The 22,210-nt window shown below is 42.1% G+C and overlaps 1 protein-coding gene across 3 annotated transcripts in view; it reads left to right on the top strand.

The window, feature by feature from the left end:
* The window catches only part of LNX1 (ligand of numb-protein X 1), a 228,879-nt gene that overhangs the window by 2,714 nt on the left and 203,955 nt on the right, over positions 1 to 22,210 (top strand). The window contains exon 2 of one of the 3 annotated variants that reach the window (XM_020989954.2): positions 21,928 to 22,024. The exons of the other annotated variants lie outside the window; for them this stretch is intronic. The gene's annotated coding sequence lies outside the window, so the exon portion shown is untranslated. The remainder of the gene's footprint in view (positions 1 to 21,927; positions 22,025 to 22,210) is intronic. 3 annotated transcript variants of the gene reach the window in all.

Genomic DNA, 22,210 nt, shown 5'->3' on the forward strand with positions numbered 1-22,210 from the left:
ATATAGAATTCTTTATGCCTAGATATAAACTATATATTTTATGTTACTATGTATAATTTATTTTTAATATATAATTAGTATTTTTTTAGTTGATTAGAGTCTATATTGATAGAAAATGGACAAAATTTTTATCATTATTTTCCTTGATGTTAATAAAGAAATAGAAGAACAGTACCCAAATAATACTATCAAAAAAGACAAAAACATATGCAACAATATAGTTAGGCCCCAGGTCCGACTTTTGGCCCAATAATTTGTATTGGCTTTCCCTCTGTTCTTTACCTTAGGGGTGGAGCTGGGTAGATTAAAGGGGAGAGTGAGGCTTGATCTTGGCCTTAAGGAAATTGAAGGATTTGGGTTAGTGGCAGAGAAGGGAAAGCTGAAGACCTAGAAGTGAGACTATACATAGTATGAAGCAGAGGAGAAAAGGAGGGTACCATTCTTCATGGATTCCTACTTAAAACAGTCCCATTTCTGCCATCTTGACAGGGGCACACACACATATTTAGATGAAGTAAATGATTTGCTGTGGATATGGTAAGCTGGCATTTTGGCCAAGCAAATGCTTTTCAAGAATGGTTTGTGAAAGGGGCCATCAGAAAGAGTCACAGTGGAAAGAGGAAAAATCCAGTTATTTGTTTCTGTATTTTTTGACTCTTTTTATTAAATCATTGAAGACCTAGCTTCCATGTTGCATCTAGGAGGAATGGTCCTGGCACAAGATCATAGAATTCAGATCTGGAAGAGACCTTAGCCATCTCCTAGTCCAACTCCCTCTGATTTTACATATGAGGAAACTGAGATACAGAGAGAAGTTAAGCCACTTACACAAGGTCATACTAGAGTATTTTATATGGTATCTGAAGCAGTATTCAGACCAGGACTAACTACATATCCAGAGCCCTACCTTACCTCAACACTTGGGCTGAGATTTGAAACCAAATTCTATGGTGGTGCAGTGGATAGAGCTTGGAATCAAGGAAGACTCACCTTCTTATGTTCAAATCTAGCCTCAGACACTAGCTATGTGACCCTAGGCAAGTTACTTAACCTTGTTTGCCTCAGTTTCCTCATGTGTAAAATGAGCTAGTGAAGAAAACAGCAAAACACTCCAGTATTTCTGCCAAGAAAACCCCAGATCAGGTCAAGAAGAGTTGAACATAACTGAAATGATTGAACAACTATGCCTCAAAATCCAGGGCTCTTTCAGAACAGATTTAACCCGGGGGTTGGGGGGTGGGGTGCAGAGTTCACATGACCTAAGAACAGGAACTTAGACTCCATTTGGGTCTGGCGTGTACTTCAAGTTACTGGACCAAAGCAGCCTGTACAGGCTATCCAAGGAAAACCGCATTTCTCAGACCTAGTAGCCAGAGCTGGAAAGTCAGAGAGCTGTAGATTCCTGGTGAAGTCCTGTGTTTTAATGCTGAACCACAAACTATTTCAGAGGATCAGAGGATTTAAAGCTGGAAGGGACCTTAGAGACAGATCACGTAGTCCAACACTGCTGCTTTACAGACAAGGAAACTAAGGCCCCTAGAAATAGGTGAGTTTTTCAGCTGTGCAGAATGAAAGAGAAGGAAGCCGCGGGGAATAGTAGTAACAGCTGACATTTATATAACTCTTCAAGCTCCGAAAAGTACATTACAGGGGCAGCTAGGTGGCACAGTGGATAGAGCACTGGCTCTGGATTCAGGAGGACCTGAGTTCAAATCCAGCCTCAGATATATAACACTTACTAGCTATGTGACCCTGGGCAAGTCACTTAACCCCATTGCCTATACCAAAAAAAAAAAAACATTACATAGGTTATCTCATTTGATTCCCACAACAGCTCTGAGAGGTAAAGTAAATGCTATTAACTAACCTCATCTAATAGATGAGGAAGATGAGTCTGAGAGAGATTCAATGATGTGCCCAGAGACGCACAGTTTCTAAGTTACCAGAAGGAAGATTTAAACCAGGGCTAACAAAGCTCCACCCATTACGGCAGTGGTTTTCAAAGTGTGTTCTGGGATCCCCTGGGGATCCCTGAGACTCTTTCAGGAAGTCTGTGAGGTCAAGACTAATACTCAGAGGGTTTAATTTCTACTATTGTAAATATTGATAAATATTACCAGTGGAGTGCTGGTAAATGTTTAATAACCAGCTCTCAGGGGGAAACGAAAGTAGACATGACACACTTTTCCAGTTTAATCTTCATTTTCTCTATCACTTTTTAAAGTCTAGACAAGCAACAAAACAGCAAATCAAGGCCTGATTTGTATTGTGATTCCTGATGTATAAATGCTCCACACCGAAAATTTAACAATCAACTCTCACAAGCCAGTTCAAGCTGTCTTCAGGACACTCCTAGACATAACTCACTTAAATAAAAGCCCTTTGAGAGGAAGTAGTCATTTTTTTTTAAAGTAAAGGGTCCTAAGACCAAAAATTCTGAGAATTGCCATATTATGGGATGCCCTCTCTCTCATTGCTCTTCCTTGACATGAACTCAAGTAGGTTCTGTGCATGCTGCAAAAAGTTTGTCCTGGAAACATAATACCCTTGCTCCCTGGAGAAAATGTCTAAGTCCCCTACAAGTTTGTGTTACATAATCTCAACTAAGCCCTCACCACAACAAGCCATGCTTTCATACTTCCTAATCCATTCATTCTCCGCAGCAGTTTTTCTTAACCTTTCATCCTTCCTCAAACCTCCCACAAGTCCCCCTACCCCTACTCTCTCAGCTGGGAACCTTGCCTCATATTTTACTGAAAAACTGAAAGCCACTGGCCAAGAGCTTCCTCTTCTCCCCTCCTCTTCATCTCGCCCCACTCAAATGCCTTCTACCACTACCACTACCACTCTATCTTCACTCATCTCACATAAAGAGGTAGCCCTTCCTGCCAAAGCAAACCCTGCTACATGCACAAAAGATCCTAGTTCGTCCCATCTTCTCCAGCAGATGCACCCTCCCATCATCCCTACTCACTTCCCAGTCTTCCATCACTCCCTGTCTACCAGCTGCTTCTGTTGCCTGCAAAAATGCCCGTGTCTCCCCCATCCTCAAAAAACCCTCCTTTGTACGTCATTTGCATGTTGTCTCCCCCAGAAACCGTGAGTTCTTTAACAGCAGAGACTTTCTTCTCTCTTTTCTTCCAGCCCTACTACTTGGCTCAGTGCCTGGCACATACTAGATGCTTAATAAATGATGATTGAGTGATTTTCTTTTCAGCACTAATTAGAATTACTGTCCTGATAAGTGCACCTACAACCTTTGTCTAGGGTCTGGAAGAGCTAAAGTGACCAACCTGCAAGCTACTGTAGGAAGAAAAGGGCAACTTTAATGACTCAGGGGTGGATAGAGAGGTTGAAGGATCCATGTGGCAATCATAGGAAAAGGAGATCTCTCCCCCACTTTCTGAAAGTCAATCAATTGACAAGCATTTATTGAGTGCTTACTGTGTACCAGTCACTGTGCTAAGTACAAGGGATACAAAGAAAGGCAGAAACAGGCCCTGACTTCCAGTAGCTCACGTGCTAATCAAGAAGCCGATGGGGTTGACTGTCGGGCCCACCATACTTCTGAAAGCTCTCACTTTCGTCTGCTCTTCCCTACTTTGTATCTCTAGTTGAGCTGCGGCCTTTGAACAGAGAATTCTAAAGAAAAAAAAACAATTAAGGTCGGTGAATTGAAGCAAGAACAGGACACATTTGGCCCAATTCTTTATCCTCACCTGCCCTCCTTCCCCTGCTCCTCCAGGCCCTTCCATGCTGACGTGTGGGAACAGAATGAGGAGAAAAAGGAGGGTCTGAGTCATTGTAGCAGGAAACAGGCATTAAAAATACATCAGATCTGGTGTTTTGCAGCCCTGCACAGCCTGTCTCCAGCTCCTTCCCCCCAGTCTATGGCGGGAAGGACGTGGGAGACTGGTCAGGAGTTTCAGTTATATTTTATTCACCAAGCTGCCAGAAAACAACCATCACCACCACCACCATTTAGCTCTAAGACAAATAGTGGAGAAACTCAATTCTGCATCCTCAAATATAGTGACAAGGATCCCCTTCTATCCCTCGTTTATTGAAAAACAAACCACTACCACTCTTACTAATCCTCCCCCCCCTCAACTCCCACACTTGGATGGTCCTTACAAACCTATGGAGACGAAAAGAAAGCTGATAGTGGATGGTCTGAACTTTCTCCTTTTCCCTTACTCTGGTTTATTGCCAAGCCTTTGGCAGATTTCCAGGCCCCCCAAAGCCAGGCATAATAAATGGTTAAGTTGAATAATTTGAGCTTTAGCTAATGTGTGACTTCTCCATGAGCCCAAGTGAGGGCTATAGGTAAATAATTTTTTTTGTTTCTTCATAGAGATTTTTAATACAAAGGACAAAAGTGAAACAGTCCCTGCCCTCAAGGAGCTTACATTCTAAGACAATATAAATAAATATATGACAACATATATAAATCAGCACATACAAAATAAATAAATAAATAAAGAGTAGATGGAAGTAAAGCTCAGAAAAGCAGGCCCTAGCAGCTCAGGGGGGTGGGGGCAGGAGGACCAGGAAAGACCACTGGAGGAGGTGGTACTTTTTTTGAATCTTAAAGGTAGCCAAGAACTCTAACAGCTGGAAGTTGGGGGAGAGCTTAGTGCACAGAAACACTGCAGAAAAGGACAGGGTTTTAGCGGAGGGCTGCAGAGTTCTGTTGAGTATGAAATGCCTATGGGACATCCAGGTTGAGGTGGCCAGTAGGCAGGTAGTGATGTGGGAATGTCAGCAGAAACTAGGGCTGGATAAATATATCTGGGAATCATTTGCATAGAGACAGTAATTGAACCCACAAAAGTCATTAAGATCACCAAATGAAAGACTATAGAAAAAGAGGAGAGGGTCCAAGACATTCTTCCAGGTGGTAAAGCATAGTATCTTTCATCAGAAAGATTCAGATTCAAACCCTGTTTTGAACTTTACCATATGTCTGACAATGGACCCAAGTTCTGAAATTGACTATCGGATTGACAACAGACAAGTCAACTAACTTTCTGGGCTGCAGTGACCTCATCTGTAAAATGGAGGTGATAAGTGGTAGTAGATAATAGTGCTGGACTTGGCCTTAGGAAGTCAAGTCCTGAGTTCAAATCCTGCCTCAATGACTTGCCAGTTGTGTGACCATGATAAAGTCATTTTACTGCCTCTAAGCCTCTGTTTCCTTATCTATAAAATGGGGATAATAATAGCATCTGCTTCACAGAGTTTTTGTGAGGATCAATTGAAGTGGCAGATGGAAAGCATATTGCAAGGTTTAAAGTTCTCAATAAACGCTAACCACTACTATTAGCAGCTATCTAACTAACTAATGATAGAATAAGGGTCGAGTAATAGCTATACTGCCTGTCTCAAGGTTGTGAGCATCAGATGAAAGAATGTGAAAGATTTTTCAAATCTGGAAGTACTATGAGAAGCAAAGGGCTAAAAAAAAGTCAGTTATTCTTATTACTTAATGGAAATACTTGGCTTCTATCCTGCTTAGGTGAAGGAAGGGCCCCAGACCATTCATTCAACCCAACACAGATAGATCTCTCCCGCACTCAAGATGGAGGCATGGAAAAAGGAGAGGCTGGGAAATCTTTTCCATGTTCTGAAACACTGTTCCCTGTCATACAGGAGATTGGGGGCAGCATTGAAAAGGAATGAAAGACCCCAGCCTCCCTTTCCTCACAATTCCCTGTGCAAAATGACCACCCCCTGTTTACGACATTTTCCTCTTCTCTACATGTTGCAATAAGTGCAGAACACATCCAAGCCTCCCATCATATAACTATGCAAGGGGAAAAAATGGAGAAAAAGATATTTAAACCAAAACTTTTGCTTTAATTTCTGACCAAGCACACTACTGATTAATTCTTCTCATGTTGCCTCCCAACTAACCCCACAACTACATAGCTCTTGCTCTTCATGTTTATAATATAATCATAGATTTAAGAAAAAAGGGACTTTAGAAGCCATCTGTTCTAACATTCTAACTATTACAGATAAAAAGATGGAGGCCCTGAAAGGTCAGTGATTTACCTGAGATCAGCCAGATGACAGGTGCCTTTCAGCTCTGGATCGGTGATCCTAGTAGAATGCAGTTTCTCTGACTCCAAATCTTATCTATTTTCAAGGTACCACACTATTTCCCACATTCTGTAAGGGCCTTTTGAAATTCGTTCTCCACCAGCACAGATAGCTATCCCTGTCAAGAGTCCAACAACCCACAGTTCACAAATTTAATAGCAATAAGTACAAGGTTTCTCCCCCGAACTCTATAAGGAGCCCGGCTTGCTCCTCGGGCTGGGCCCCCTGCTCCTTACCTAGACTTTCAGAGTCTCAGAATCTCAGAGCTGGAAGGGCCCTCAAACTAATCCAAACTCTTTGTTGTTGTTGTTGTTGTTATTGAGTCATTTTCAGTCATGTCTGACTCTTTGTGACACCATTTGAGGGTTTCTTGGTGAAGATACTAGAGTGGTTTACCATTTCCTTCTCCAGTTCATTTTACAGATGAAGAAACTGAGGCAAACAGAGTTAAGTGACTTGTCCAGGGTCACACTGCTAGTAAGTGTCTGAGACCAGATTGGAACTCAGGTCTTTTTGGCTCTAGGTCTGGTACTATACCCACTGTGTTACCCTGTATAACCTCTACCTGATGAAAAAAATCCCCCATATAACGTCACTGTGTCTTGTGGTCCCCCTTGTGAACAATAGCACACAACTGCAAGTAGTTTGCTTAATGTCAAACATGTAATAAGCATCCAAAGTGGTATTTGAACCCAAACCTTCTGGGTCCGGAGCCAGTGCCCTTTCTGTTGTACCACTCTATCTCCCTTTTTCTCTGGGTTGTTCAACATTGTTCATCTAGCCTTCCTTCTACTCTCACCCATGTCCCAGTACTAGTCATCTTTTCTTCCCTGATGTACTGTTAGCTTTGACCCAATGTCACTGAACTGACTCTATAGGTTTCCTTTAGATATAGACTTTCTACCTTTTCCTTTAGAAACACAAAAGATGGGGGCAGCTAAGTAGCACGGTGGATAGAGCACTGGCCCTGGAGTCAGAAGGACTTGAGTTCAAATCCAGCTTCAGATACATAACACTTACTAGCTGTGTGACTCTGGGCAAGTCACTTAACCCCAATTGCCTCTCCAAAAAACAAACAAACAAATAAACGAAAAACCACAATAGACTGCAACCTAGCAGACAGATTCTGGAGTCCATGCTATGGCACTTCCTTATAATAAGACTTTTGCTGATTCATTCCATCATTGGCCCATCTTGGATGTGGGCCCAAACTGAAGCTTTTATGTTGAGTTTCCTTCTATAAGAAAAAGTGTTATACCAAGAACCATTCACATATTCACACGTTTCCAGCACACAGTGCTCACCATGTAGGTAATATTCAATTAGTATTTGTTGGATAAATCAATGAATGGTCCTCAGGAGTCAACCCTATCCATCCAACCTTCCTACCCATCTTTTGATCATCTACTTCTTTATGTTATTCCATTTACTCTTGTAAGTGGTCACCCTTTCTACAAACTGCAATGGTCATATTCCTCTTCTGGTACAGAAGAGAGAGGAGCTTTCCATTCTATGACGCCCACATCCAGGAGGTAGAGAAAAAAGCCCAGAGAAAGAAGAGGAAAGGTTTTGTCCCCTGGACTAGATGGACTTAGGTCCCTTCTAGTTCTGAATCTGTGAAGAAGAAGAGGAACCCGGAACTCTGGGAGGTCAAGCAGCTTGTTCATGCATTAAGAACAGAAATTTTGCTAAACATGGCTGCAAATTCTGTAAAGAAGCCTTCAGCCACAGAGACCTTCCCTGCCGTATCACTCACATTCATCTCATCCACCCCAGACTAAACAACAGACCCGCAGATCATCAGTAGCTCAAGTGTGGAAGGGAGGCTAAACACTGTAGGCTGAGTCAAAGGCAGGGATATTGCTTAACTGTCATGAGGACTTGAAAGGGAAGGGAAAGGGAATAAGATTATCACTAAAGAGGGCTTCACTGCCCATAATTATTGACATCCAGAGTTAATCACTCTTGTGGATTTTCTGCGTTAGTCCAAGAGAGGGCTCTTTTCCTTTTCTAATCCAGTAGTGACCCTTTAAAGCTATAAGGAAGAGAAAGCCAGGCAGAACTTTATAGTGTACCCTTGGTAGATAAGCAGGGCTTCCCCTTCATATCTATGCCCATGAGGAAACTGGCACTGCAAATGTACCATCTTATTTTATGCTCACAACTATCCAGTGAGATAATTACTATAATAATAATAACCCCCCATTTCACAGTTAAGAAAACTGAGGCTTGGAAGAGTCAAGTGATTTGCCTGTGGTGATTTCACTAGTGTCAAAGGCGGGAGCAGAACCCAGGTTTTTCTTAACTTCAAATCCAATTTTCTTTCCACTAAACTACACAGACTCCTTATTATACCTTCTATAGAAAGCCTTTCTCTAACCCTCTTCATTCTAGGTGGATATCACCTTGGGTTGTACCTCCTATACTCCTTACCTAGATTTTCAGAGTCACAGAATCTCGTAGTTGGAATGGCCCTCAATCTAATCCTGCCTTTTTGTTGTTATTGTTGTTCAGACATTTTCAGTCACGTCTGACTCTTCATGACCCCATTTGGGGTTTTCTTGACAAAGATACCAGAGTGATTTGCCATTTCCCTCTCCAGCTCATTTTAGATGAGGAAACTGAGGCATCAGTGTTAAGTGACTTGCCCAGGGCCATACAACTAGTAAGCTGTTGACTATTTCAAATGTATCCCGTACTTAGCTTGTTTGTATATTGCTGTTTGCATCTTGTCTCCCTCATTAGACTGTAACCCTTGAGGGCAGAGATTACTTTTTCTCCTTCTATGTATCCCCAGTGCTTAGCATAGTGCCCGGCACATAGTAAGCACTTAATAAGTATTTATTGACTTACTGACTAATTTCAGGAAGCTAGAATATCACCTTGCCCCAGTTTTGATGTTTGAACTAAGTCTTTAGGGACAAAAGTCTTTGGGGACAAAACTTTTCACCATTAGCAACACCTCTAAGAAAGATGTCCTGCTAACTGAAGTTCATACTAAGGTATGAGTGACAGATAAGAGATAGAGCCTGGACCTATGATTTCATTGGAATAGGGAACTTCCAAGTAAGGAAATTCTCTAAGCACCTTCTTCTCCTAAAGCAGGGGTTCTTGACTTACTCCTTGGGCTGTCGTAAATCCTATTTCGAACTCTTCTCAGACTAATGCTTTTTTTTTTTTTGGCAAGGCAATTGGGGTTAAGTGACTTGCCCAGAGTCACAGAGCTGGATTTGAACTCAGATCCAGGGCTAGTGCTCTATGCACTGCAACACCTAGCTGCCCCAGACTAGTGCTTTTGAATGCATAAAAGGAAATACACAGGATTACCAAAGAATTCAATGATATTAAAATACGGTTATCAAAATATTTTTTTTTAAAAACAAGCTCATGAAGTCCAGGTTAAGAACCCTTTTCCTAGAGCAGTGGTATTGAACTCAATAGAAATGAGGTCTACTAAACAGTACATAAGGATCCCTGTAGGTCATATATTGACTCAGAAAACCACATATTAACATTTTCTATATCCTATCGTATTTTTGTTTTAAGAAATATTTCCCAATTACATTTTAACCCAGTTCAGATTTTCTAGGGACAAGTGTTTGATGCCCCTGTCCTAGAGCACTATGAATCTATGGGACTTGGCCAGGGTCACCCAGGCAGCATGTGTCAGAAGCAGACTTTGAAGCCAGGTCTTCCTGGCTTCCTGGATGGCTCTATGGCCACTATGCTTCTTCATAAGAGTTTCTTCTATAATTAGGTTTTGATTGGGAGGGAAAGTCCAAGTGTCAGAGGGAGAGCACCAGTAGGTAAGAAAGGAGAGGCAGGAGGCTTTCCCCAGAGGCCAGTCAAGTTTTAGGTCAGCCCTGAGTTGGGTGGTAACTTTGAGCTCTCCCTTGCCTGTTCATGCTAGTATCTCCTAGTTGAGCAGACACCACCACCTCTTTTGGATTTTTTGGAGTGGTAGCCTTTCTCCCCATCCTCCATGCCCCCAGAACTCAGGGAGGAAGAGAAGTGTGTCTGTGCACGTGAAAGGGGTCAGATTAGAACACCCACTCCACTGCAGAACTGAGAAATCTTGTGTGATACACAATGGACCCAAAAGGGTTAGCTTTTCCCCAAGTCCCAGCACACTGAGGAGCCCCCTGGAGCAGTTCCCATTCCTTACGATAATTTTACAACTAACTCTGTTTTCAAAACTCCTCCTAACTGGGGCTACTCCAGGCTGGACTCAGCCTCCTCTTCACCTCCCCCTCCCCTACACACACCCATCCCATACTCCCTCCTCACCCTGGGAGATGGGCCAGAACTGAACTGGCTGTTTGATGTCAGAGGGAAAGAGATGCAGCTCTATTTGCTCCAACACACCCCCTCACTACAGACATCCCCATGCACAATTACCAGATAAAAGCACGCCTTTATTTCCCAATCTGTTTGCAACTTCCTCCCAAACCCCTGGGCCCTGACTCCAGGGTACACAGAAAGCCAGGACGATAAATATTACTATTCTCGAGGCTTCCCTTGGCTCAGGACTCCCTAAAGAGGGGCAGGGCAGGAGATGGTCATCAGATTTACACTAGTGATTTCTTCTCTTTCCTCTTCCAGAGAGGAGCTCAGAGGTTTTAAACATCAACGTTCAGTGGAGAATGGATGGAATCATTAGAGTGAAGTGTGAGAGACTCATTGAAGGTGGCTAGCCTTATCAGTTTAAGAAGTTGCTTCTCAGTTTAAATTATAACTAAAGGTTTTGCCAACAAAGCTGAATTTTCTGGGTAGCCTCACAGGAGCTGCTTCTGTCTATATGGTCTTTATCTTCCTCCTTCTCTGGAGGTGGTTCTTCCTGCTGCTGCTTCTGTATTAGACCCACAGAGGCATGACTGCTGTGTCTGATGAAAAGGTGGCCCAGCGCCCCTTCATGTGTGGAGGAAAGAGATTGGTGGCAGAAGAGGTCAAGGAATTTGAGCAGGCTGAATCCCCCAGAGGTGAGAGGCAGGGGCTGGGATGGAGAAAAACACTGAGAGGTACTGAGCCTACTGGAGAGGAAGCAGAGGGCCCTGGTCCATAGGTTATAGGAACATAGCTTTAGAACTGAAGGAACTTCAAAGGCCACCTACTCTGACTCCTCATTGAGGAAACTGAGCTCAGGGATGTTAAGTGATTTGCCCAAGGTCACACCAGCAATAAATATCAGAGGCAGGGTTTGAATCCAGGTCCTCTGACTCCTAAGCCAATGTTCTTTCCATTTTACCACACAGCAACGAGTAGCTGGACAGATCAGAATGAACTTCCCAGGAGGATAGGTAGCTTCTAGTGGGTGGTGGAGAGTTTCAGGATGAAAGAGGATTTGGAGTGCTGGAGTCATCAGAATCTAGCTGTGCAAACAGGTAGTTGCTTTACAGTTACCAAGGATGTCATTCTCCAGCACTGGTCCAAAGTTGGCCTATGATTGGTCCATAGTGAGTGCCCCTTCCTCCATCTTCCTGTCACTTTGTGATCACTCATCGAATCTAAGAATGAGAAGTAGTTAGAATGTCCTTGCTATCTATGGTCACATTTGTTGTCCAGCCTTGACATCCTAACTCAACTCCAACTCTATCACACAGAGGAAGGGTCTGAAAGCAGTTGTTGTTTGGTCATTCTCAGTCGGATCCGACTCTTTGTGACCCCGTCGGGGGTTTTCTTGGCAAAGATACTGGAGTGGTTTGCCATTTCCTTTTCCAGGCTGAAAGTAGTAGTGAGGTGTGATAATGTTCTAACGACTATGAGAAATTAGGTAGTACAGTGGATAGAACATTGAAACTAAATGCCTGAGTTCAAATCCAACCTTAGACACTTACTAGCTATGTGACCCTGGGTAAGTCCCTTAACTCCTCTCATCTTTAGTTTTCCTCGCTGTGAAGAGGAGATAATAAAATTAGAACATTAGCAATAACCTCACTCAAGCCTGTACAGGCCAAATAATTGCCCCTCCTCCTGATCTCTATGAAGGAAATAAAAAGCCCAGACAGGACATAGCAGTAGCTAGAGCGGAGCAGAGCAGAACAGTCACAGGGGCTCTGGGTCCTCAGGTGCAAGCTTCAGTAGAAATGAAGGGGCGCTGGGCCACCTTTTCATCAGACACAGCAGTCATGCCTCTGTGGGTCTAATACAGAAGCAGCAGCAGGAAGAACCACCTCCAGAGAAGGAGGAAGATAAAGACCATACAGACAGAAGCAGCTCCTGTGAGGCTACCCAGAAAATTCAGCTTTGTTGGCAAAACCTTTAGTTATAATTTAAACTGAGAAGCAATGATTTTGTGGAAAATCAGTCACTGAACACAAGGTAACAAGTCTCCCAAGCCAGCACGGAGCACATGAGCACACACACACACACACACACACACACATTTTTCCTTGGTGGCACGTGCTATGTTTCTTGGGGATTATTGTGTTTTTCAGGGATAAAAGTGCATTACTATTAATATGCAGGCTGACCACTCTCCAACTGGGTCCTTCTTCATCGTGGAAGCATGAAAGTCCTTTTGACCCTTACTTTCTAGCAAAGCTCTAAGATGTCACCAATAGACTCTCCCTTCAACTCCATATTCATCTGACATGTACAGTTAGTCCTCCTTAGTTTCTGCCCTCCTTGTATTATATTTACCTGTGTTTACATTGTATCCTCCTCCTGTATCCTCTCTACCTCTTAGAATGCTTAGTATCAATCAAGGGAGGCTTAGCTCAGGTGCCACCTCCTACAAGAAGTATCTCTTGATTTCCCATCTTCCCTAGTTCTTCTTCCCTCTTCAAATGATCTTCTGTTTGCTTATCTGGGCACGAATAGCATTCCTTCAGGTAAGTTCCACTCAGTCAGGGACTGGTTTCATTATGTCTTTATAACCCCAGCGCGCAGCATAGTCCCTAGCACGCACTAAGTACTTAATAAGAATGCTAACGATAATCTGCTGCTACATAGTGTAGTAGATAAAGCACTAGACCTGGAATCAGGGAGAACTCAGTTCAAATATGGCCTCAGAAGCTAGCTGTGTGACCTTGGGCAAGTCATTTAACCTGTTTCTTCACCTGCAAAACAAGGGTGATATTAGCACTTACATCCCAGAATTGTTGTGAGGATCAAATGAGATACTATTTGTAAGGCATTTTACAAACCTTAAAGTACTATATAAATGCTAGCTTTTATTAGTGTAATTAATAATAATAGTTCACGTTATTGGTGTGGAAGTCTTTGTTAGTCTTACTGAGCTGGTTTTCCCCCCACTTTTATATGTTTTGTTATAAGGGATGACTTTCTAGACAAAGAAAAAAAGAGGGATATATTAGGAAATGTTAAGTGACATAAACACAAAAATATTTATTTTAATAACAATAATAATAATTTATTGTTCAGTTGTTTCTGACTCTTTGTGACCCCACTTGGGGTTTTCCTGGCAAAGATACTGGAGAGGTTTGCCATTTCCTTCTCTTGCTTATTTTACAGAGGAGGAAACTGAGGCAAACAGGGTTAAGTGACTTGCCCAGGGTCACACAGCTAGTCAGTGTCTAAGAGCAGATTTTAACTCCGGTCTTCCTGCCTCCAGGCCCAGGGTGCTATCTACTGTGTCACCCAGCTGCTCTTATCAGCCCATGCTTGTATAGTGTCTTAAAACATACGAAGCGTTTTCACATCCATTGTTTCCATTGATCTCCATGTCATCCTGTGAGGCGTGTGCTGTTATTATCCTCATTTTATGGAAGAGGAAACTGAGGCTCACAAAGTTTGGCTTGCCCAGGGTCACGTTGCTGGTGGACTGTTTGCTGTTGTCATCACTGCTTTTGGTTTGGGGTTTGGTTTTTTTTTTGGTCCACAGGCCCACTTTTTCCATTTCCCAGGTTGCTTTTGTAGTCATGTCATAGTCTTGACAGTAAACTCACGTTAGATTCTATGGATCCCTTTGTGGTACAAACCCTGTTAAGCAGGGTTAGATGAGCTTACACAGAAAGGAAGCATTTGCCCAGGGCACCCTCTCTGTGGAAACACTTCTTCCAGAATCCCTTCTCCTGGGTTTTCCCCAGTGGAACCCCTACTTCCTCATTCTCCTGAATACACTTCCAACTTTCTTAATTGTCCCACTGATTCCTTATGAGTGGGCAGGTGTGGCACATGGGCCACAAGGGCTGAGCCGTTGTGATATTTGGACTGAAAAAGCTTAGGAACCACTCCTTTGAGAAAAACAAAACAACATAAGCTTCCCCAATGGCCAAGGCTACCACTTCTATGAACCTTAGTACAGTCTTATCTATCTATGACCCGGAAGCCACTGAATTCTAATTTGGTAATGGTGACTAACTTTGTATCAATACTCATAACCTGCTTTTCTCCTTGGAAGCTTTATTCTGACTACTTCTCAGTGATGAGAGGAAAGAGAAAGAGCAGAGGCAATACCGAGACAGAACAGGTTTGTACTGCACGAAGCCAGACAGCCTCTGCTTTGCCTCCAGAGGACACTGCCTCTGTGTGCTTGAGGGGAAACACATACAACTCATTGTGATAGAAAGAAGAGTGTAATAAGAGCAAAGGAGTGGCCCAGACAAGGTGATAGCAGAAATCTTGTGGGGGTAAGGGAAGATATAAGGGAGAGAGTTGCCATTGGAGGGGGCCATGACATCAGGAAGGTGATGTCATGACTTGCAAGTGAATTGGATTTAAGTGAGGGAGGGCTGTGCAAAGTCACCAGCCTCATTCTCTCCTCCAGACTCGTCTGGGTCCGGTGGGAAGATATAGATCAGAACAATTGGAGATGACCCTGGATGTAGTGGGAAACCATGGCTTTTTTAAGCTAAGGTCTTTAACAGATTTCAGTTTGACTGAGGTAATGCCCATTCAGTGATTAAGTCTAGGTAAGAAATGAGCAGAGAATGGCCTCTATTACCTAGTCAAAAAAACAAAACCAAAATCCATCCAGAAACCATTGCTATTTACACTCACTCTGAGCCATCATAGTCTAAACCATGCCCACGTGAGGCTTTGGCTAGGACCTATTGTTGGAAGGGAACTGCTGGGTTCCTAGGTTTCCTAACCCCTTCAAGTTTCTAGGTACCCTAACCCCTTCCGTTCACCAATGAAGAATCGAAGGTTTGTTGAGTTAACTGGTTGTCCAAGATCACATGGGCTGTACAGAAATAATAGAGCTGAAATTCAGCCTCTATTTCTAAATCCAGCTCTTTCCACAGTGCTACTGTGAACAAAATAGGGCCTGAGTTTATTGTTGAAAATAAGGGATGTCGTTTTGTTGGTTTGGTAATTGGCAATATAAAGGTGGGATTTTTTTTTTAACAGTTCACCACATCCAAAGAAAGAACTATGCAGATTGAAACATACTATTTGCTATTTTTTTCCCCTTCTGTTTTGTTTTGTTTCCTCTTTCTGGTGGTTCCTCCTATCATTCTAATTCTTTTTTACAACATGACTAATATGAAAATATGTTTAATAGGAATGTATATGTAAAGCCTATATCAGATTGCGGGCTGTCTTGGGGAAGAAGAGGGAGAAAAATTTAAAACTCAAAAGCTTCTCCAAGTGATTGTTTATAAATCAAAATAAATTAATAAAAAAAATTTTTTTAAGAGTTCAAACAAAGTGTGAGCAGGATGCTGTCAGAAAAACCTGGAAAGACTTACATGAATTGATGGAAAATGAAATGGCAGAACCGGTAGAACATTGTACATAGTAACAGCAATATTGTAAGATGATCAACTGTGAGTGACTTAGCTATTCTCAGCAATACAATGATCCAAGATAATTCCAAAGGACTTATGATGAAAAATGCTATCTACCTCCAGAGAAAGAACTGATGGAGTCTGAATGCAGATTGATTTTTTACTTCCTTTATTTTTCTTCGGATTTTTTTCAGTCTGTTTTCTTTCACAACATTACTAATATGGAAATATGTTTGGCATGTATATAACCTATATTAAACTACTTGCCTTCTCAGTGAGGCAGGAGGGGAAGAAGGGAAGGAGAGAATTTGGAAATCAAAAATTTTTTAAATGAAATGTTAAAAGATTTTTTACATGTAATTGGGGGAAAATAAAATATTTTTAAAAGAGTTCAAATAAAATGAACAGTAGTTAGCATTTGTATAGTGCTTTAAGATTTACAAAGCACAAATATCTCATTTTATCTTCACAACTACCTTGGGAGGTAGGTGCTATTATTGTCATCTCCATTTTATACATGAGGAAACTGAGGCACACAGAAACTAAGTGACTTGCCCAAGTCTTCAACTGAGAAGTATCTGAGGTCAGATTTGAACCTGGAGTCAGGAAGACTCCAAGTTTACAGCATTCTATTCATTGTGTTACCTAACTGCTTAGGAAATATATATTATAGAGGGCAAAAACTGGATTCCTTCAGCTCACTCCACTCTGCATCTGCTGCTCTGCCTGGTTTCAACTCCAGGAACAAGATGCCGCTGTGCCAGGTACCCCCTGTCATCCCTCTCCCAGCTTTCCTGTCTTCTTTTTCATGTTGTCTCCCCCTCATTGGATTGTAAGCTCTTGGAGGGCAGGAACTGTCATTCTTTTTGTTAATTGTATCCCCAGTGCCTGGAACAGAGTAGGCACTTAACAAATATTTGTTGGATTGGAGGTATGTATATATAATCATTTTAGCCTCACAACCACCCTGGAGGCAAGTGCTCTTATTATCTTCATCTTCCTGAAGAGGAAACTGAGGCAAATAGGTTAGGTGACTGCCCCAGAGTTATATGGCTAGTAAGCATTTGGGATAGGAGTCATCTGACTCCAAGTCCCATGCTCTATCCACCAGACCATCAAGCTGCCATGGATGGAAAGAATCCAAAGATGAGGAAATGAAAAGATCTATAAAATGAGTACAGGATTAGCTGCCTACAATGTATAATTTTTCCAGTGACCAAAGTATAAGGTTATCTAACCTGCGTCCTGGAGTCCAGTTATTATGAAAGATGCCTTTGACATGAAAGGAATGTTTTCTTCAAAAACTGGGATTATAATACCTCTTCATTTCCACCAAGATTCCTCACCTAAGAGTCATTCTCTGATGGTGATTTTTACTGCTCCGCATCTTCTCTGAGCTGCTTTAGAATATGATTGGGGGAGTGAAGGGAAAAGGAAGGCCTAGAAGCAAGAACACTGTATTTGGAGTTAGAAGACCAGCTAAAGGACCTGGATTCAAATCCCAGGCTGTCCTTTCTGGGTCTCACTTTCCTCCTCTGTAAAATATGGGAATAAGACTAAAGACCAGCATGTCCCATTGTGGCCCTAAATCAATGAGCCTCTTTTACCCTCATCATCATTAACTGCTCAGAGCAGAGAGCTTGTCTACATCACTCAGTTCAGTGACTGCCACAGTACCACACACAAGGAGGCTCCATTAAGAGTACTTGGAACCAGGAGAACATTGTACACTGTAACAGCCACACTGTGCTATGACTGACTTTGATAGACTTAGCTCTTCTCAGCAATGCAAGGACCTAAGACAATTCCAAAAGACTCATGATAGAAAATGCTGTCCTCATCCAGAGAAAGAACTATGGAGTCTGAATACAGATAAGAGCACACTATTTGCTCTCCTTTTCTTTTGTTGTTTTGGTTTATTGCTTCATTCTCCTGGTTCCTCCCATTAGTTCTAATTGTTCTTTACATCATGACTAACAGGAAAATATGCTTAATATGAATGAATAAGTAGAGCCTATATCAGGTTGCACACCGTCTTGGGGCACGGGGAGGTGAGTGAGGGGGAGAAAATTTGAAACTCAAAATCTTATGGAAATGAACGTTAGAAACTAAAAATAAGTAAATTAATTATTTTTTTTAAAAAGGGTATTTGGGCAAGGCATTTGGGAAGATGATGACATTTTGTTTCCCCTTATGCCAATAGAAGATGTGTTTCAAGACCTTTCTCTCTACTCCACACTCCCCCTGGGCCATGTCCTCCCCGATGTCCCCACAAAAAAAATACACATACGCATGTGCATGCACGCACTTGCACACACACACACACACACACACACACACACACACGACTATATGTAAGATCCTATGAGCTCCTCCTGATTCCAATAATTCTGAATAGTAGGTATTGTCCAGAGTTATTACTCTCAAAGCCCTGGCCAATAAAAAATGAGTTTTTAACTGATCTGCCAAGGTCCCATAAGGAATTTGGGGATGGAATCCCACACATCTAATTCCCAGTCATTCATTCTATCATGACACACTGTTCTTTTATGCATAGTTAATAAATATTTACAACCTTAGGTATCTTCACAGCTGCAGTTGGCACAAAAAAATACTATACATTTGCACACACATGCATATATATGTGAATATATACATATGTATGCATACATATACACACAAAAAAAAAGACATGAGAAAGCACAACTTAAAATGTAATGAACAGTACATCCCTGACAATAAATGAACCAGAAAAAGCAACATTGTGTGATGATCAACTTTGATAAACAGCGACATTATACAATGATCAACTTTGAGAGACTTAGGTCTTCTCAGCAATGCAATGATCTTAGACAGTTCCAAAAGACTCATGATGAAAAATGCTAACCACATCCAGAGCAAGAACTAAGGAGTCTAAATGCAGATTGAAGCATACTATTTTCATGTTTTTTGTTTTTTGTTTTTTATTTCTTGTGGTTTCCCCCTTTTGTTCTGATTCTTCTTTCACAACATGACTAATGTGGAAATATGTTTAATAAGATTGTACATGTATAACCTATATCAGATTGCATGCCATCTTGGGGAAGGGGGAGAGAAGGAAGGGAGGGAGAAAAAAATTTGGAACTCCAAACCTTATAAAAGTGAATGTTGACAACCATTTTTACATGTAATTGGAAAAAATAAAATACTATCACGTGGGGGGAGGGGGAAAAGAATGAACTGGAATACACTATAGAGTTCCAGATTTGTTACAGCTTTCTTTTTTTCTGTTAAGGGAAAAGCTCAAGCATTTATTAATCTCCTACCATGTGCCAGGTACCATGCTAAGCACTTTACAAATATCTCATTTTATCCTCACAACAGCACCATTTTACAGATCTAGAAACTGAGGCAGTTGGAGGTTAAGTGACTTGCCCACAGTCCCACAGCAATGAAGTGTCTGAGGCTAGATTCATACTCAGTTCTTCCTGACTCAAGGCCCAGCACCTTATCCACTATGCCACCAAGTCCCTCCTCACTCCAAACCATCATTCAGTCACTAAAGCGTTTTTCCTAAAGCTCAGATCTGCTCATCACACACACACACACACACACACACACACACACACACACCCCTACTCAATAAACTCTGATGGCTTCCTATTGCCTCCAGGAGCAAATACAAAATGCTGTGTTCGGCATTCAAAGCCCTTCATAACCTACCCACCTCCTAGCTTTCCAGTCTTCTTACACCCGACTCCCTGACATGAGCTCTTTGCTCTAGGCTCCTGGCCTTCTGACTGTCTCATGAACAGGACACTCCATCTCAGCTCTGACTTCTCCCCTATGCCTGGATTATTCTCCCTCCTCTACTCTCGCTACTGACCTCCCTGACTTCCTTTAAGTATCATCTAAAATCTCATTTTCTACAGGAAGTCTTCCCCAACCCCTCTTAATTCCAGGGCCTTCCCTCTGTTCATTATTTCCTATTTATCCTATGTATAACATATTTGCATATATGTGTTTGAATGATATCTCCCCAATTAGATTACAAGCTCCTTGAAGTCAGGGCCTGTCTTTTTGCCTCTTGTTATATCCCCAGGACTTAGCACAGTGCCTGACACATAGTAGGTGCTTAATAAATATTTATTGAATTAATAATAATAACTAACATTTATACCGCACTTGCTATGTGCCAGGCACTTTGCAAAGCCCTTTACAGATGTTATCTCTGGTATGGGGCATAGACCCATACCAGAGTCATAAAGACCTGAGGAACTATTTACCAGCAGCATGCTCCTGTGGGCAAGTCGGGTTACCACTCTGAGCCTAATGGGAGTAATGAGAATAGTAACACCCTTCTCGTGGAGGTGTTGTAAGGATAAAATTAGATAATATATGTAAGAGGCTTTCCTAACCTCAAAGCACTACCTAAGTATGAGCTATTATTTTTATGATCTGTATAAGAACTTTTCAGTATGGAAATCCCCTCCACCAAAGCAGGTGAGCAACTCTTCTGTAACTTACAATCTTGGAAGTCATCACCCATCTAGCATAAGTCAAGAGCAAACCTTGATCCCAGGCCTTTCTGACTCCAAAGCTGATGTCCACTACACCTGGCTTCCTCTGTCAGTAATTAACCGTAGAAATAGATCACTTTTCTTAGGCACTATTCTCCTGAAGGTTCCAGTGGGGCTTTTCTGGTATCCTCCTGGCCATTTCTCTCAGTAAATACTACTTCAGTATAATCATTTTGGAGATGAAGAAATTAAGGCCCAAAGAGAATCAGCAATTTCCCTGAAGTCCCACAAGATTGTGGCAGGCCATCCCACTCCTACCTAATTCTTCTTCCTACCAGATTGGAGCCAGGCTCGGGGATCCTTTGGCCCACACCACGGAGATTATGATTACAGGTCTTACAGCCAACTTTATTAAGATTGTTATGTAACAACCTTAGTTCTTGTCTCCTTAGCAAAACATCTCTCCTTTCCTGGCTAAACATTGTCTCAAGAGAAAGCCACATCCCAATGAGCCTCCAGAGGTCCCAGTCAAAACATGAACCCAGCCTAACCCTGCTTAGCCAGTGAAAATGGATAGCCCACACAATAGTTTATATAACAGGAAGCAACAGGCCGTGTCTCTCTTTGAGAGCCAGAGTGGTGTAATATACATTGTGTCCTTGCTTCAGAGTCCGGAAGGCCTGGATTCAAATTTCACCTCTGACAATGAACAGTTGGCCTTCAGAAATTCCATTTCCTCTTCTATAAAATGGGGGTTATTGATTGTATCTACCTCATAGCACCGCTGCGACAGTCAGATGGCATGGTGCATTTAAAGTGCTTTTAAAGTATTAGAGAGGTGTGAATATGTCAGATTCCACTTCTTTTGTCTCTTGCATGAATTTTCTGAGTGTTGTGTCTGGAAGTGGGTGGAGATACTTAATGGGGTAAGGAGCCATGGCCAAAGAGAGGTTTCAGGGGAGAAAGATGGGATGAAACTATGAGTTACCAAGAGTCATGGGAAACTCAAGAAGACAGTGGTGGCATTTTTGGAGTAAGTGAGATTTGTGTGAAAGGGGCACCGACCAAACTATGGCAATCATAACTCTGCTGACAACTTGTTCAGCTCACCATTCCACCGGGCTGAAGCTGAAGAGAAAAGAAAAAGGGAACACCAGTGACCTCTGTCACAGCTGACAGTGAGGATCTGGTGTGAGGTCAGGCAAGCCATTGTAAAGTGACTAATTCCAATTCAGTGGCCATTGGGAAGACCACCCTGGCTAAATGAGGTGGGTGGTGCTTGGAATAATGACATTAGGTTTCCCTTCCACCACCTTGCTTACCTCCATTGTCTCTACTGAGGCAGTTGGGTAGGGCAGTAGATGGAGTGCTAGGCCTAGAGTAAGGAAGACCTGATTTCCAATCTGGGTTCAGACACTTTCTAGCTGTGTGACCCTGGGCAAGTCACTTAACCTCCGTTTGCCTCAGTTTCCTCAATTGTAAAATGAGGTTAAAAATAGTTCCTACATCACAGGGTGGTTGTGAGGATGAAATGAGAAAATATTTGTAAAGCGCTTAGCACAATGCCTGACACATAGCAGGTGCTCTATAAATGCTTGTTCACTGATGGATGGATTCTGCTTCTTCCTAAGCTTCTCCCTTCAGGTTGCAGTATCACACCAAGAACTCACGCAGCTTAGTCGGGAGATTTTAGTCAAGTGAGAGGAGAGTATCTCAGAAAAGGAGACTGTAAGTAGATCTCAGCATCCTCTTTATATCTCTCCCCTAAATGATGAGAAAAGGCAAGTAACCCAACTAACCAGCACTTTGACGATAATCAGCTAGCTCATGGGCCATTTTTCTAATCAAATGTGAGGCAAAAGGTACTTTTGGATTCAAGTTTGAGTTGAGATTGGGGTTTTAATAATATTAACA

Source organism: Phascolarctos cinereus, unplaced genomic scaffold (genome assembly GCF_003287225.1).
Source record: "Phascolarctos cinereus isolate Bilbo 61053 unplaced genomic scaffold, phaCin_HiC Scaffold_9;HRSCAF=440, whole genome shotgun sequence".
Taxonomy (NCBI): Eukaryota; Metazoa; Chordata; class Mammalia; order Diprotodontia; family Phascolarctidae; genus Phascolarctos; species Phascolarctos cinereus.